The sequence below is a fragment of the Crocodylus porosus genome, unplaced genomic scaffold (genome assembly GCF_001723895.1).
Source record: "Crocodylus porosus isolate Cpor-Errol unplaced genomic scaffold, CroPor_comp1, whole genome shotgun sequence".
Classification (NCBI taxonomy): Eukaryota; Metazoa; Chordata; order Crocodylia; family Crocodylidae; genus Crocodylus; species Crocodylus porosus.
The window spans coordinates 65,745,764-65,761,049 of record NW_017728886.1 but is presented as its reverse complement, the minus strand read 5'-3'; positions in this window follow the sequence as shown (position 1 = coordinate 65,761,049).

Sequence of the window (15,286 nt, the reverse complement as noted above, 5' to 3'; positions counted from 1 at the left end):
TGGGCCTATAGTTGCCCAGGTCCTCCCTCCTCCCTTTTTTAAAAATGGGGACCACGTTGGCTATCTTCCAATCATCTGGCACCTGGCCCAAGCAACACAAGCACTTGTAAAGCCATGCCAAAGGCTCTGCAATAATCCCAGCTAGCTCCCTCAACACCCTGGGGTGGAGAGCATCTGGTCCCACTGATTTGAACATGTCCAGCCCCTCCAGAAGCTCTCTAACCCAGTCCTCCCCAACCTGAGGTCTGGGGGCGTTCCCCTCAAGTCCGTCTTGCATCACAGTGGGGAAGTCCCAGTCCCTGCACAAGAAAACGGAGGTGAAGAATTGGTTAAAGAGGTCTGCTTTCTCCTCTTGCACAACCACCAGATTGCCCAGAGAATCTTGCAGGGGCCCCACATTTCCTGGTGCTTTCTTCATCCTCCCTATATATTTAAAAAAGGACTTTTTTTTATCTTTGATTTTGGACACTACTCCTAGCTCTATGTCCACCTTAGCTTTCCTGACAGCCCCCCTACAGGCCTGAGCAGAGGAGGTATACTCCTCTTTGGAGATAGCACCCCACCCCCTTCCACCCGTTGTATGCTGCCTTTTTGGCAATCAGGCATTCTTGGACACCCTTGGTGAGCCAGGGGGGCTTTGGGGCACTCCTGCCCCCCTTGCTTCTTGTTGGGATGGTCACTCCTTGGGCCCTAAGTATCGTCTCCTTAAGGAATGACCACTCATCTTGGGCACTGAGTTTCCCTGCTCTCGAGAACACCAGCGCCTCTCCCACTAATCTCCTCAACTCGTTGAAGTTGGCCTTCTTGAAGTCTAGTGCTACCGCCTTGCTGCAGGCCCTTGATACCCTGCACTGGATGATGAATTCCAGCAAGCAATGATCGCTATCACCCACGTGGTCAAGAACCCGGAGGCCCCTTACCAGGTCATCGCCTGTAGCCAGGACCAGGTCCGACAAGGCATTTCCTCTGGTGGGACTGTGCACCTCCTGAATTAAGTGGAGGTCCTGTATCTCAGCCAGGAACCTCCTGAAATGGTCTGACCTGGCTGACTGTTCCTCCCAGCAGATGTTCAGGTAATTTAAATCACCCATAACAAATACATCCCTTGCCTTAAGTGCCTCTGCAAGCTGGCCTGAAAATTCATGGTCCAGCTCCTCCCCTTGGTTGGGGGGTCTGTAGTAGCCCCCACCATTAGATCCCTCTCCCCATGACCCCCTTGTATCTTGACCCAGAGCACTTCAGCTTGCCCCTCCTCTGACACCATTTTACTGGTAGAGGATGTGTATTGCTCCTTGACATAGAGCGCCACACCCCCACCTTTTCTTCCTTCTCTATCCTGTCTGTAAAGCCTATAGCCCCTAATGCTAACTGCCCAGTCATGGGATGAATCCCACCACGTTTCTGTAAGCCCTATCTGGGCCTGAACTAGCTATTCTGAGGGTGAGTTCCTCCTGTTTGTTCCCCATACTATGAGCTTTGGTATATAGGCATTAAAGCCTTGCCTAGCTGCTTGTGCCACCTCCCTATTTGGGAGACTGTCTGGACCCCTGTTTCTTACCTGGGCACTCCTTGCATTTGTCACCTGTCTTGCTCAGGTGGTGTCTTCTCGTCTTCCTGCGGCCACCTCCCCTGGCGAGGCTAGTTTAAAGCTCGCCATACGATATAAGCCAACCTGGAAGAGAAGACACACTTGCCTTTAGGAGAGAGGTGAAGTCCATCCCACCCCAGCAAGCATATTCTTAAGAACCTCCATGAATCCATGGTTTAAGCAGAAAGAGAGACAACATGTTAGGGTGGACATGGTTAGGCTTTAGACAAAGGCAAAGAGTGACTATAGATATGTTAAACATAGATGGAAAGATGCTAAACAAGAGATTGTAAGCCAGTTAGCTTTACCACTAATGAACTAAAGATAAACAAGAAATTTAGAAAGGTTGTCTTGTGTTGTGGAAAAAGTAAGCAGGAGGCATTAGGCTAGATCAGAGCTTCCCAACATTTTTCTTACTGTGTACCTTCTTCCAGATTTACCAGCTGCCTCATACCCTACTATTAGCATATGGTTTTTCATAATAATGAAAGTTAAATATGCCATTACACAATTTCTCCTGCATATCCCCCACAGATGTCTTGTGTACCCCCCAGGGATACACATACTACAGTTTGGGAACCTCTGGGCCAGATCTGATCAGTTTCTGGAAAACAAGCACATCAGATTAAAGATGACATCATGAGAAATCTAGAGACATAAACAGACCAAGAAAGAGAAGTTCTTTGCCAGTGTAAATGAATCTGCTGGAGCCAGTCAGTATGAGACAGCTAGAATTTTTCCCTCATTCCCTCAGTTGTAAGTAGTCTTATCAAAGGCTTGTTACTGTAAATCATCAGTGAGTGCTGTAACACTGCCATCTAATCTATAGCTGTTATATACTATCATACTCTAGAACAGTTGCTTAAAGTAATTATGTAATTGCTACTGGGTTTTGGATCCAAATAAAGGATTTTTATCTGAATTACACATGCAATCAATTGCCTTCCAATTGATTGCATCTGTAATTGAGTAGTCATGGAAAATTAAGGTAACCATGTAGCTCTGCTTACAATGTATAGATACATTTAGTTTTGTCAGTCAATGTAAGACCAGTCTGACATCAGGATCCTGTAACACAAACTCCTGGGCAGTATAACTACACAGAGGTCTGAAATGATTCCAAATCAAAACTGGAGCCGAAAGGGATGGTAGAATTTAATTGCAATGGGCAACCCATCTTTTTAGGACAGAGTGGATGCATCTACATGGAATGCTTTACTGTGCATTAGACCAACTTAATGTGCAGTAAAGTTTTACCATGTATACATGCGCAGCACTTACTGCACATTAAATTAGTCTAATGTGCTGTAGCTCATGTATAGATGCTGATGTCAGATGCCCAGTCAGCCACAGCAGCAGGGGCCAGCCTCCTGCTTGGGGTGGAACCACATTACTGGCAGCTTCTCCTGCCACGTAGCATGGGCAGCTCTTCAGCTTCCCGACACTGGTTTCTGGACCCTTGACCTACCCCTATGCCACCTGCTGCCTGCCCCTTGGCACCGTGCACCACCAGTGTGGCTACATTGCAGCTGCAACAGCCTTGTGAACCCTAGCTCTGCCTCCTGTCCAGACCATGAGCTCCATGCTCCAGTACTGTGAGCATGTGCTGGATCCCGCAGCCCTGTGAACACTTCCTTTGCTGTGATAGCCCAAAACATAATACAGCACTCCAGATGTGGCCTCACCAGTGATGAATAGAGGGGAATAATCACTTCCCTTGACCTTCTGGCAACACACCTGCCAATGCCACCTAGTATGCCATTAGCCTTCTTGGTAACAAAGAAACACTGCTGGCTTATATTCAGCGTAATTGTCCACTGTACTGCCCAGGTCTTTTTGAAGAGCTGCTGCCGAGCCAGTCATCCCCCATCCTGTGCTGGTGCATGGGATTGTTCCATCCTATATGCAGGAATTTGCACTTGTCTTTGTTGAACCTCATGAGATTCCTTTTGGCCCAATCCTCCAATTTGCCTAGGTCACTCTACTCACCCTACCCTCTTACCTATCTACTACTCCCCCCAGCCTGGTGTCATCTGCAAACTTGCTGAGGGTGCACTCTGTGCCATCTTCCAGGTCACTGATGAAGACATTGAACAAAACATGCTCCCAGACTGACCACTTGACACTCCACTTGATACCAGCTGCAAACTAGACACTGAACCATTGATTACTACTTTCTGAGCCCAATGCTCCATCCAGTTTTACATACACCTTATAGTACATTCATCCAGCCCATACTTCCCTAGCTTGGCTTCGAGAAAGTCATGGGAGACCATATAGAGTGATATCCCCTGGGTATCATATAGAGTGATACCCTGCGGACACCTCTTGGTGTGGACAAACAGCTTGTTGTGGTGCACCCAGGTGATTCTGACCAGGGACATGCTTGTTGCACAGGCCATGTATGGCAGGGGGTCTGGCTCAGGATACTTCTCCAGAGAGGGCCACCAGGTCAAAGGGAGGGGTGTCACCAGCTCCATGTCCCAGCTAGACAGGAGCCCATCACCCCCAGAACCCAGATGCCATGTGCCATGTGCAGGAGAGAAAACTGACTGGCCTATAAGGAGGAGAAGGTGAGGGAGATAGTTCAGAGCAGCTGTGACAGCTGCCAGCAGAAACCAGCCCTGGCCTGGACTGGGTAGGGGACAGGGAAGGCAGGCTTCCTGGGGCAAGTGGCCTGCTTGCCCCCACCGTGGGAGCAGGGATGAAGGACTTGGCCAGTGATTGCATGTGAAAGGGCCTACCTGGCCAACTTACCATGGTCCCTGGGCACCTCTGTACACACAAACCCTGAACTGAGGCCAGTATGCTTGAGAAGAGACACAGCACTGCCTGCAGTGGCCAGAGCCCCCTTCCCCTGCCCCTGCCCCTACTCCTGAGCCTGGTCCCCTGGTGGGGTGGCCTGCTGCCTTGGCCACTACCTGCTACTCACTCTGTCTCTGAGCCCCTGGGCAGAAACTGGGTGCAGCTGACCCAGCTCTGCATGCAGGCCCAGCTGGCTCCAGCCTCATGAAGGAGGGAGATCATGCTGAGCAGGTTTGGCACAACCCACCCTCACCCATGGGCCAGCTCCCAGCCTGCCAGCTTCACCACAGTGTCCACACCCATAATGGCCAGAAGCCAGGGTTCTGGGCACCACTTCCCAAGATCCACACCACAGATGCCTCCACCCCATTTCCCCCACCCCCTGCCAGTTATTAATGCACCCATTTAATTAGATTCACAGGGAAGAAGGTGCTTTATTATTGGTAAGCACTGGGGTTAGGGGTAGGGTTGGGTGTTGAGCAGCAGGAGGGAGTCTGTTGGGGAGGGAGGAAACTATTGGAAATTGTGTTTGGGAACTATCCACAGTGTGCATGGTCTTGGAGATGCACTGTGAGCCTGGGGTTCATGGACAGCCAGCCAGGTGCCCTACTGCAAGGGGTGGAGGAGGAGGTAGTCCACCAGCGCCTTGTGCACATGGTGCCCTGGCCTCCACTGCCAGATGTGCAGCTCTCCCAGAGCCTTTGGTGGGGGCGGGGAGACCCATCATTGGTGCTGCTGCTGCAGCTGGTGCTTCTAGTACCAGGCATTCTCTATTCACCCTACTTCCTCCATCCAGGCCTCACAGAAGAGCTCATCTCTGGTCTCACAGATGTTGTGCAGCACACAAGCTGCAGCAATGACCCAGGGATGTTGGCACTGGTGAACTCAAGGCAGATGGTGAAGGTGCATCAGTGTCCCTAGAGGTGCCCAAAGATGGACTCCACCAGCAAGTCACTTCAGCCCAGGCACCTATTGAAGTGTGCCTTGTGTGAGCTGAGTTGGGGCACATAAGCCACAGTAGCAGTGGGTTGGTGGGGTCCCTGATGAGAAGAGACAAGATGGTTATATTGCTTAACTGCAGGTCTGTGGTGGCCAGAACCAGAGGGGTTACTATCATGAGCAATAAATATATGCTCTTGGAGACATCCATGCAATTGTCTACCAGTTAAGATTAACTAATGCAAAGCTTGAAACTTTGCAACCTGCAAGTGGAATTTGTCTGTCACAATTTAACCAAAAAGCGTTGAATCTGTTTGCACTGATCATGAGACTGACTGGGCCCCAAAAATAAGCTAAACTACAAGATTAGCTGATCTAACAGTTTTTTTAAAGGTCAGCCATAACAAGATCTGACCACCTAATATAATTAGCACATTCCAAGGAATCCAAGGAATAAGAAACCAAGGGGTTGAGCTTGGGCAGAGTAATGCCAATTTCAAACCTCAAAGTAATGTAGTGTAATGTGATTATTGGGTGAACCCAAGTTCAGGCGGTAACCTTTCATTATAATTTCTAACACCTTTTAATCTGACAACCCAGCTGACACAGACATTTGTGAAGGTGCCTCAGTGGTCCACCACAACAGATTGGAAGCCCCACTGGCTGCAGTAGAGGTGATCTGCCTGATGTGGGCAGATGATGGGGTGTATGTCCCATCCAGGGCCTTGATGCATTGCAGGAAGCTGAGGGCTCAGAAGCCTGCCACCACCTCCTGGGTGTTGGCAACCTGGAGTGTATAGTTTGGCTAAGCATGTCCCAGAGGGCGTCACAAACCTTCAAGACAGCCTCGTCAGAGGTCACTTTCCCCACTGCAAATAGGTGGCTGATGTAACACAAGCTGGTGGACATGGTGAGTTTGTGGAAGTTGTTGGCCATCTGAGTCTCTGCAGGGAGAGGCAGGAACATGCCGGTGGGCTGGTACTGTAGGTGTGGGTTGAGCTGCTGAACAAGCTCCTGAAATGTGGGCCAGGTCATCTGGAATGAGTCCACTCACTGGTCATTGTCCCAGGTGCACTGCATGATGCAGTGCTACTAGTCACGGCTTCCAGGGCAGGCCCAGAAAAAGCAAGGCCAGAGCCCCAGGAGCTTGTGGATGGCAGTGTCCATGTCAGCATCATTGCTGTCCCAGCCAGGGACCAAGAAACAACCCAGGGGCTGGTAGCCAATCACCTGGAGGCAGCAAGGCACAGGCTGGACCCTGCCCTCAGCTACATGGCTGTGCAGTCAGTGTGGTTGCAGAGCTTAGTGAGCACAGCAGCAAGCAGAAGCCTGTGGTGTTGGTCATTGCTGCCAGGGCGTGGGAGAACAGAAGCCATGGCATAGCGGGCACAGGCAGAGGTGGCTGGTGCCTCCTGACTCTGTGGGTGAACAATTTGCCAGGAGCGGGCTTGGCGGTGGGCCAAAACCCCCATATCCATTCCTATACTTCTGTGCCATGGCTTAGTGCCCCCTCAACACAATCACCAGCCCGTGTGTCAAAAAAACTGCCCTGTCCTGAGCGGTGCCAAGTGGGAGCCAATCTCAGGGGGGGCATGTGCCCCCCCATGTTCCCCCTACTAGTCACCTGTGGACAGGCACTGGGGGCATTGTGCCAGCAGGCTGCAGACTGCCTCGGGCTAGAAAAGCATATGGCCAGGGCAGTCTTTTAAAGAGTACCCCTAACGTCCAAGCTACTGTGGCCAGAGTCTGAAGGTCCCCCTGGCTGCTGTAGGGGGCAGAGAAGGGCAGGAGCAGCTCTGGACCTGACTTCCCCCATTGGGCATGCCCCCATGAGCAGGAATGTGTGTTCCTTGGAGACAACTAATAGCGACAAATATTTGTGCTGCTGCTAGTTGTCCCTGAGGAAAGCTACTGCATGCCCACTCTGGCACATGGCGGGTTGCCCTGGGTGGGGGAGGGGAAGCTGGGACCAGCAGCTAGGCTGGCCCTAGGAGCCTTACTTGGGGTTCTGGGGGCCACTCAGGGCTCCGGCAATAGCAATCTGGGCATGCAGAGCCAAGCCAACAACTGGATCACGGCTGTGGCCAGCCAAGCTCTGATTTCAAGCAGCGTACAATGTAGCCATGTGCACCATGCTACTATTTTCTGGACCATGTTTTTTTTTACACCAGGATCTCTCGGTGTCAAAAAAACCCTGCTATACTGCAAATTAGCAGTGCGGCAAATGCCTGTATGTGCAGCGCATGTGGTTTGCAGTGTTGCAGACAGCTCTGCAGGGCCACAAACTGCATGTGCACACTCATTTGGACGTGCCCGTTGGGTGCAAATCTGCACTCAAGAGGGCTCGAGTATAAACACGTTCCTGGGCAAAGCTTAATACATCTGAATTGACTCCACAGTAACATTTATGTGTGTTAATTGCACATATAGACACATCCAGTTTCTTGGAATTGATTTTGAGGTCCAGGAGTCTTCTCAAAAACAAGTTAATGCTTCTTTGATAGAAATACAAGTTCTGCTGCTCTCTTTTGACTTACTTCACTATATGATCCTCTACAGCTAACTCACCATCTTCCCTCACATTTTGCATTTTACTCCAAAACGTAATGAAAAGCAAAGAGGAGTAAGATTAACACATTCCTTCCCAAAGTCTATTTATTGCCAATTGCATGCAATAGAAAAGTCGAGCCATTGTCATGATAATCTTTGAAGTTTATCAGACTGCCTGAAGAATTCTCATTCCTTTCAGAGAGGTGAAAAACTCAAGAGTTCAATAAACTGCTGGATGCCTGGTGAGCACAGAATTGTGTGCAAAGTCTCCAAACTTCTAAAGCTACTATAGATTCCCTGGGGAAGTGCCAAGACTTTATTTGGAATACACAAAAAATGCCATGGCATTTGAGAAAAGAGGAAGAAATATTCCTTATTTTTGTTTGGAAGCAGGCAAATTCTGAATTTTTTTGCTTATATTTATTTATTTATACCAAGAATGTGTGTACTCTGATACTGTTCTTCCTTAACTGGCTGCAGTATATTAGGGAAAAGGCCAAATATGGCATAACCTACTTTCTTTCTCAAATGTGTTATTTAAAGAGAGGAGTTTCATTACCAGATAAAATAACCTAAAATTGAGGAAAACTTGCAATGAGTTCTTTAAAATATTTATGGAACAAATTTGCAAAACCATGCTCTTTCATTTACCCTATTTTAAAATTTGCTACTAGCCAGTATATATACTGTTGCAACAAAGAACAACTGTATAGGATACTGAAATCTAATAATAAAAAGTTCAAAGCAAATGAACAGATCAGTATTCACCAGCATAAAAAATAACTGCCATTAATTATTTAACTCTAGGAGTTATGTGAAACATTTGTAAAACTAAGCCAAGGCATTTTTTTTATTTTGCCCCAGGCCAATCTACAAAACTAGATCTTGTCAGAAATCTTTGAAATTACCATTTTCAAAAAGAAAAGATGCAAAATTTGAAATGTCCCAATTTCAGAAACAAAACCTGATTTTCAATTGAAAACCTTTGGTTTGGTTTGGTTTGGTTTTTGCTGGAACACAGGAATGTTTCTGAGTGGAAATGTGTTAATTTTAATTTTAAAATAATCATATTTTTGAATTCAAAGCACAAACATGCACATGCGTAAGTATGTTCTAAACTAAGCCTCCTCTTGAAAATGTGACATTCAAAATAAAATAGATTCCTGAGATACACTGATTCAATTCTGAGTTTATTTGCATGACTACCTAACTGATAAATATAATAATGGCTGGTTTGTTGATTCTAAAGTGGAAATTATCCATCAAAACAGGGTAATATTCCTTTGCCTTATTACAATACAGTCAAACACTTTAATTCATGCTGGCTTAAAACTCATTCTGCATTACTGAATTTTGCAAAGCATCAATAAGTCAACAAACACGAAAGACATTTCCCATCAATTCTTCATTTGGTTTCACAAAAGCAGTGTAATCCACATGACATGTCCACACATGCCCACATATGTCTGCCTGACATGCGTTGAAGAGGATTTTACAAATAATTTCATTTTATAAAGTGAGCCTTCAACCCCAGGTAAATTGTTGATGAGAAAGGGAAGCTGCCTACTTTGGTCTGGGTTGGGGAGGGAAGCCAACTGAAAGACGAACCCAGCACATCTAGTCTCTTTGACTCCACCCTATTTGAACTTGGTCATCTTCACATAATAGATTAAATATAGGGTGAGATAGCAGCTCTACTCCCTATTTTGTCAAGGACCTGATGGGCAAACCAGAGGCCAGTATTTTCAAAAGCAGCATTTGGACGAAAGTAGAACTAGGATTCCTTGTTTTTGTGCTCAATATTACAAAACAACTAAAAGACTATTAGAATAGTGGCATGCTATATACAGGTCTTGGATGACTCTCATAGTAAGCCACAACTTTAAAAGGACCTTCTGTAACATAAGCAGGGAATGTTGTAAACAAGAAATGAAAAACAGAATAATAAATACTGATCCTACCATGTGGAATTCAATAGCAAACATCTCCTTAACCTCAGCGGTGCAGGGGAGAAGACTGAAGAAGTAATTCAGAGGCTTTATTTTTTGAGGGAGGAGGTGGGAGAAGTGAATTTAAAAAGTCTTCTGGTCTGGTAAGATCCCAAGTATAGATTCTGGTGCTAGTTTTGGAATATTTCCCCTCTTGAGTACAACCAAGGTTCCAAGTCTCCCCAGTTTCAAAAAGAGGACTTCACAGGATGCTGCATCATCACCATAGAATCATAGAAAACTAGGGCTGGAAGGGACCTCAGGAGATCATCTAGTCCAACCCCCTGCTCAAAGCAGTACTAGGCCCAACTAGATCACCCTAGCCAAGGCTTTGTCTACCTGGGTCTTAAAAACCTCCAAAGCTGGAGCTTCCACAGCCTCTCTGGGTAACCTGTTCTAGTGTTTTACAACCCTCCTAATGAGAAAGTTTTTCCTAATATCTATCCTAAATTTCCTTTGCTGCAACTTGAAACCATTGCTCCTCGTTCTGTTATCTGTCATCAGTGAGAACGAGAACAGTCTAGCTCCATCGTCTTTGAAACCACCCTTCAGGTAATTGAAGGCTGCTATTAAATCCCCTTTCAGCTTTCTTTTCTCCAGACTGTATAAGTCCAGTTTCTTCAGCCTCTCCTCAGAAGTCCCTAACCATTGTTGCCACCTTCTGCTGGACTCTCTCCAATTTGTCCATATCCTTTCTTCAGTGGAGGCCCAAAACTAGACACTGTATTCCACATGTGGTCTCACTAGTGCTGTATAGAGGGGAATAATCACTTCTCTCAATCTGCTGGCAATACTTCTACTAATACAGCCCAGTAACATTAGCCTTCATTGCAACAAGGGCACACTGTTAGGTTGTATTCAGCTTATTGTCCACTGTAACCTCCAGGTCCTTTTCTACAGCGCTGTACTTAACCAGTCAGTCCCCAGCCTGTATTGGTACAATGAAGGCTGATGCAATGTCATATTTAAAACATAGAATCATAGAAGTAGGGTTGGAAGGGACCTTGTAGATCTTCAAGCCCGACCCCCAGCCTGGGCAGGAGAAAAAGACTGGACTCAAATGAGTCCAGCCAGGTAGTCATCAAGCCTCTTCTTAAAGATCCCCAGCGTAGGAGCCAGCACCACTTCCCTAGGAAGTTGGTTCCAGCTCCTAGCCGCCCTAACTGTGAAGTAGTTCTTGCGGATGTCTAATCTAAATCTATTCTCTAATAACTTGTGTCCATTGTTCCTTGTCATGCCAGGGGGCGCTAGGGGAAACAGCGTCTCCCCTAAACCCTGCTGGTCCCCCCTAGTGAGTTTATAGACAGTCATCAGGTCCCCCCTGAGCCTTCTCTTGTGAAGGCTAAACAGGTTTAGGTCCCGCAGTCTTTCAATGTAGGGTCTGCCCTGTAGTCCCCGGATCATGTGTGTGGCCCTCCTCTGGACCCTTTCAATGTTGTCCACATCCCTCCTGAAATGGGGCGCACAGAACTGGACACAGTACTCCAGCTGTGGCCTGACCAGCGTCGCACAGAGGGGGAGGATCGCCTCCCTGGCTCTACTTGAGATGCACCTGTGGATGCACGACAAGGTGCGGTTAGCCCTGCCACCGTGACCTCGCATTGTCGGCCCATGTTCATGGTTTAGTTTGATATTGCTATTTAGGTAATTATGCTGATCTGTCTCCATTACTTAATTAGGATTATAGTATTGATTAGTGAAATATTGATTACATTAATATTGTGCTAAAAATGTAAGATACAGCAGGGAAGCCCCGCTCATTACCGCTGCGGCTAGGGACAGACAGTCAAAAAGCCTGAGGCTGAATTGATTCAATCTTTGCAGATTTCTGTAAACTGCTTAGATTAAACTGATGTTTGCTTTTCAAAAGTGAAAGGCAGCCAGACCCCTGCAGTGGCCCATACCAGGAGCCAGGGGTGCTGGAACTCACCGCCCAGCCTGCCGGACAGTGCACAAGACTGGGACATGTGTGATTTCCCCAGCCACTCTCCCACTTTAACCTCCGGTCAGCTGGGGGGCGGGGGGAGTCGGGGGAATGACCCCACCATACCTCCAGTCAGGGTCTCTCTGGGGAAGGGGGAGGAGGGAAGCCCCCAGTGGGTGTTTCTCCATCTCTCCCTGTGCCCAGAGTTGGTCCCCCTAGCCATGCCCCTTGGGCCGGCTGAAGAGGGGTTATGGGGGGAAACCTCCCTCCACCTGGCACTGGACCCCCAGCTGGGGTTTCCCCAGTGTTGGGGAAGGGGGGAGGAAGAAGCCCCCAGCAGGGAGGTTCTCCTTCCCCCCCACACTTGGAACCAGAAGCTTGCCAGCTAGCCATGTTCCCCCTTGGCCAGCAGACCAGCTGAGGAGGGAGTGGCTGGGCTGTGCCAGGTGCAGGGTTGGGGGCCATTCAGTAGGGGCCATTTTCCTCCCACACTCCCTCCTCAACCTGCCTACCAGCCAAGCGGAGGGCATGGCTGGGTGATGGGCTTGGCCCCCAGCTGCAGGGAAATGGGGGCTTTACTCCCCTGTCCAAGCCAGGAACCAACCCAATCACCCAGCCATGTCCCCTGCTCTGCTGGCAGGACAGCTGAGGAGGGAGTGAGGGAGAAAGCAGCCCCCTTCCCTGGCTTGGGACTTCCAGCCAGGCTGTGGCTGGCACAGAGGTTGGGAAGCCCTCAGTGGGGGCCATTTTTCACCCCACTCCCTCCTCAGCCAGCCTGTTGGCCAAGCAGGGAGAATGGTCAGGTGATAGCACCAGCTGCCAGCTTGGGGAGGGGAGTAAAGCCCTCACCATAGACTGCTGGGAGCCAGGCCGATCACCAGGCCATGCCCCCCCACTTGGCCGGCAGGCAGACTCAGGAGGGAGTGGAGGGAAAAACAGCCCCCTCTGAGGACCCTCCTACCCCTTGTGCTGGGCACAGCTCGGTTGGGGGTCCAAAGCCAGGCTAGGGGGAGGGCTGTTTTCCCCCCTACTCCCTCCTCAGCCAGCCTGCCAGCTGAGCAGGGAGCATGGTCAGGTGATTGGCCTGGCTCCCAGCTGTGGGGAAGCCCTCAGTGGGCACTTTACTCTCTTGCCTAAGCCAGGAACCAGTCCGATTACCTGACTATGCCCCCTGCTTGGGTGGCAGGCTGGCTGAGGAGGGAGCAGGGGGAAAACAACCCACCCCAGCTTTGGAGGCTTGGCCAGGCTGTGCCCAGCATAGGGGGTGGAAAGCCCATAATGGGGGCCATTTTCTTCCCACTCCCTCCTCAGCTGGCCCACTGGCCAGGGACGGAGCATGGCCAGGTGATCACCCTGGCTCCCAGCTCAAGTGGGACTGCGGGCTTCCCTGCATCCAGGAGCTGGGCTGATCACCCAGTGACATTTTGCCCCACAACCAGCAGGCCAGCTGAGAATGGAGTGGGGAGGAAAAATGGCAGTCTCCTTCCTCGCCCTCTCCAACTCCCATTCCAGACCCCTACTGCCGGAGCGGCAGAGTAAACACAGGCCATGGCACCACTGCTTTGCTGGAGCTGATTCAGGGGGTCAGAGCATCACCTATCCGGCACCTCCTGGGCAGAGCTGCAGCCTGGGGCCTCATCCCCACCCAGGAGCCCCTGCCCCTAGCTCCCTGCCAGCATTGCACAAGTCCTCCCCACATCTTCTATGCTTGTCCTGCCCACTTTAAGACCAGCATGGCCAGAGACAGTGTTCACTGCCCATCATCCCTGCCTGGCGAAGCCCCAGCAGCCCCCAGCCCACTCTGCCTGCCAGGCTGTGGCACAGGATGGCAGCACTACTAACACAGGAGGAGAGAGGAGGCTTGCATGGCAAGCTGCCGCTTTGCTGCCCCAGACTGTCCTGCAGCACACTGGGGGACAGCACTCCACTGCCCTGGCCGCAAAGTACCCTGGGAATGGCCAGCTTGGTGGGGAGTCCATCAGTGGCCTCTGCTGCCTGAGTGCCAGCTCTCCCACGGGCTCCAGGCCAACCCAAGGAAGCCTCGGGGGGGGAAGGAATGGAGTCCACAGTAGGGTAGGGGCTTTATTCCTCTCACCCCAGCTGGGAGCTGGCATAATTCTCTAGCCATGCCCCCTCCCCAGCCTGGGGGCCAGCTGAGGTGGGGGGAGGGGAAATGCCCACCCTGTGCCAAGCAGAGGGGGGAAGCCAGCAGTGGGGGCTTTATTCCCCTGCCCCAGCTGGAAGCTGGGTCAATTCCCCAGCTGAGAAGGGGGTAAGGTAGAGCATACCAGGATGCTGGAGGACTCTGATTTAACTTAAACCAGGAAGGGGTCTGGGGCAGAAGTTCCATAAGCCAGTTTCACCCAAATCAGTTGTCTGATACGGAATTCAACCAGGTTTATCTTAAACCAGTTTTGGCTATTTTAAAACTGGCTTACACACACTGAACATCTATTATAGGTTTAAATCAGTTTCTGATTACTTAAACCAGTTTATACGTAACTTCTGTCCCTAGCCTATATGGACAAAAGTCTGCTGAATGAATGGGACAAGATAATCATAATGATGTTTTTAGAAGTCCTTGTTGACTGTTTATGTCAGATGTGAAGAGACACAGAGATCCTAAGACAGGGGTAGGCAAAACGGTGGATCCAGCTGGCAGCTGGACTCCATTTCTCTGCAGCCCTTGCCTGTGTTGCTGAGGCCAGTTTTCATGGAGAACCCAGCAGTTGTGGCACCATGACATTGCAAGGGCAGGGCTTCCATGAAGACTGGCCCCAGCAGTGCTGGCAGGGCATGTGGCTGCGTGGAGAGCTGCTCAGAGGCTAGGGCTGGAATCTTGCAATGGTAACAGCATTGTCTGAAGCTGGGACAGAGCTGTTATCTACTCGGGGCATGCAGGTAGTGAATCATGGCACTGCCCTGGCTCCTACCACACTGTGCCCACCAAAAGATACCAGGCCCAGAACAGCTCCCAGCCCAGCCGTGTGCCCTGCCAGCACTGTTGTGGCCAGTCTCCATGGAAAACCCACCCCATTTCTGGGGTCTCCGTGGAACCTGGCTACAGTGATGCAGGCAGGGGCTGCTGGGAAATGGAGTCCACTGCAGTCCTGATCTGGTCCATGGGACAAACTTTGCCCACCCCTGACCTAAGGCCAGGCAGAGACATTACACTTTTACTGATATTAGTGATTGGAAACCAGTCTATATCCATAACAGAACAGAAGTTCGGCATGCATAAACTGGATTAAAAATAGTGGAATCCAGTCTAAGATTTTACACCCCCCAAAGGCAAATGTGGTGGTGGATGGGTCCTTCTCAACCTGGAAGGACATGGGCAGTGGGGTTCCACAGGGCTCGGTCCTTGGGCCCGCACTGTTCAACAACTTCATCAATGACTTGGACAAGGGGGTAAAAAGCACCCTGTTCAAATTTGCTGATGACACTAAGATGTGGGGGGATGTGGGCATGCTAGAAGGGAGGAATAGGCTG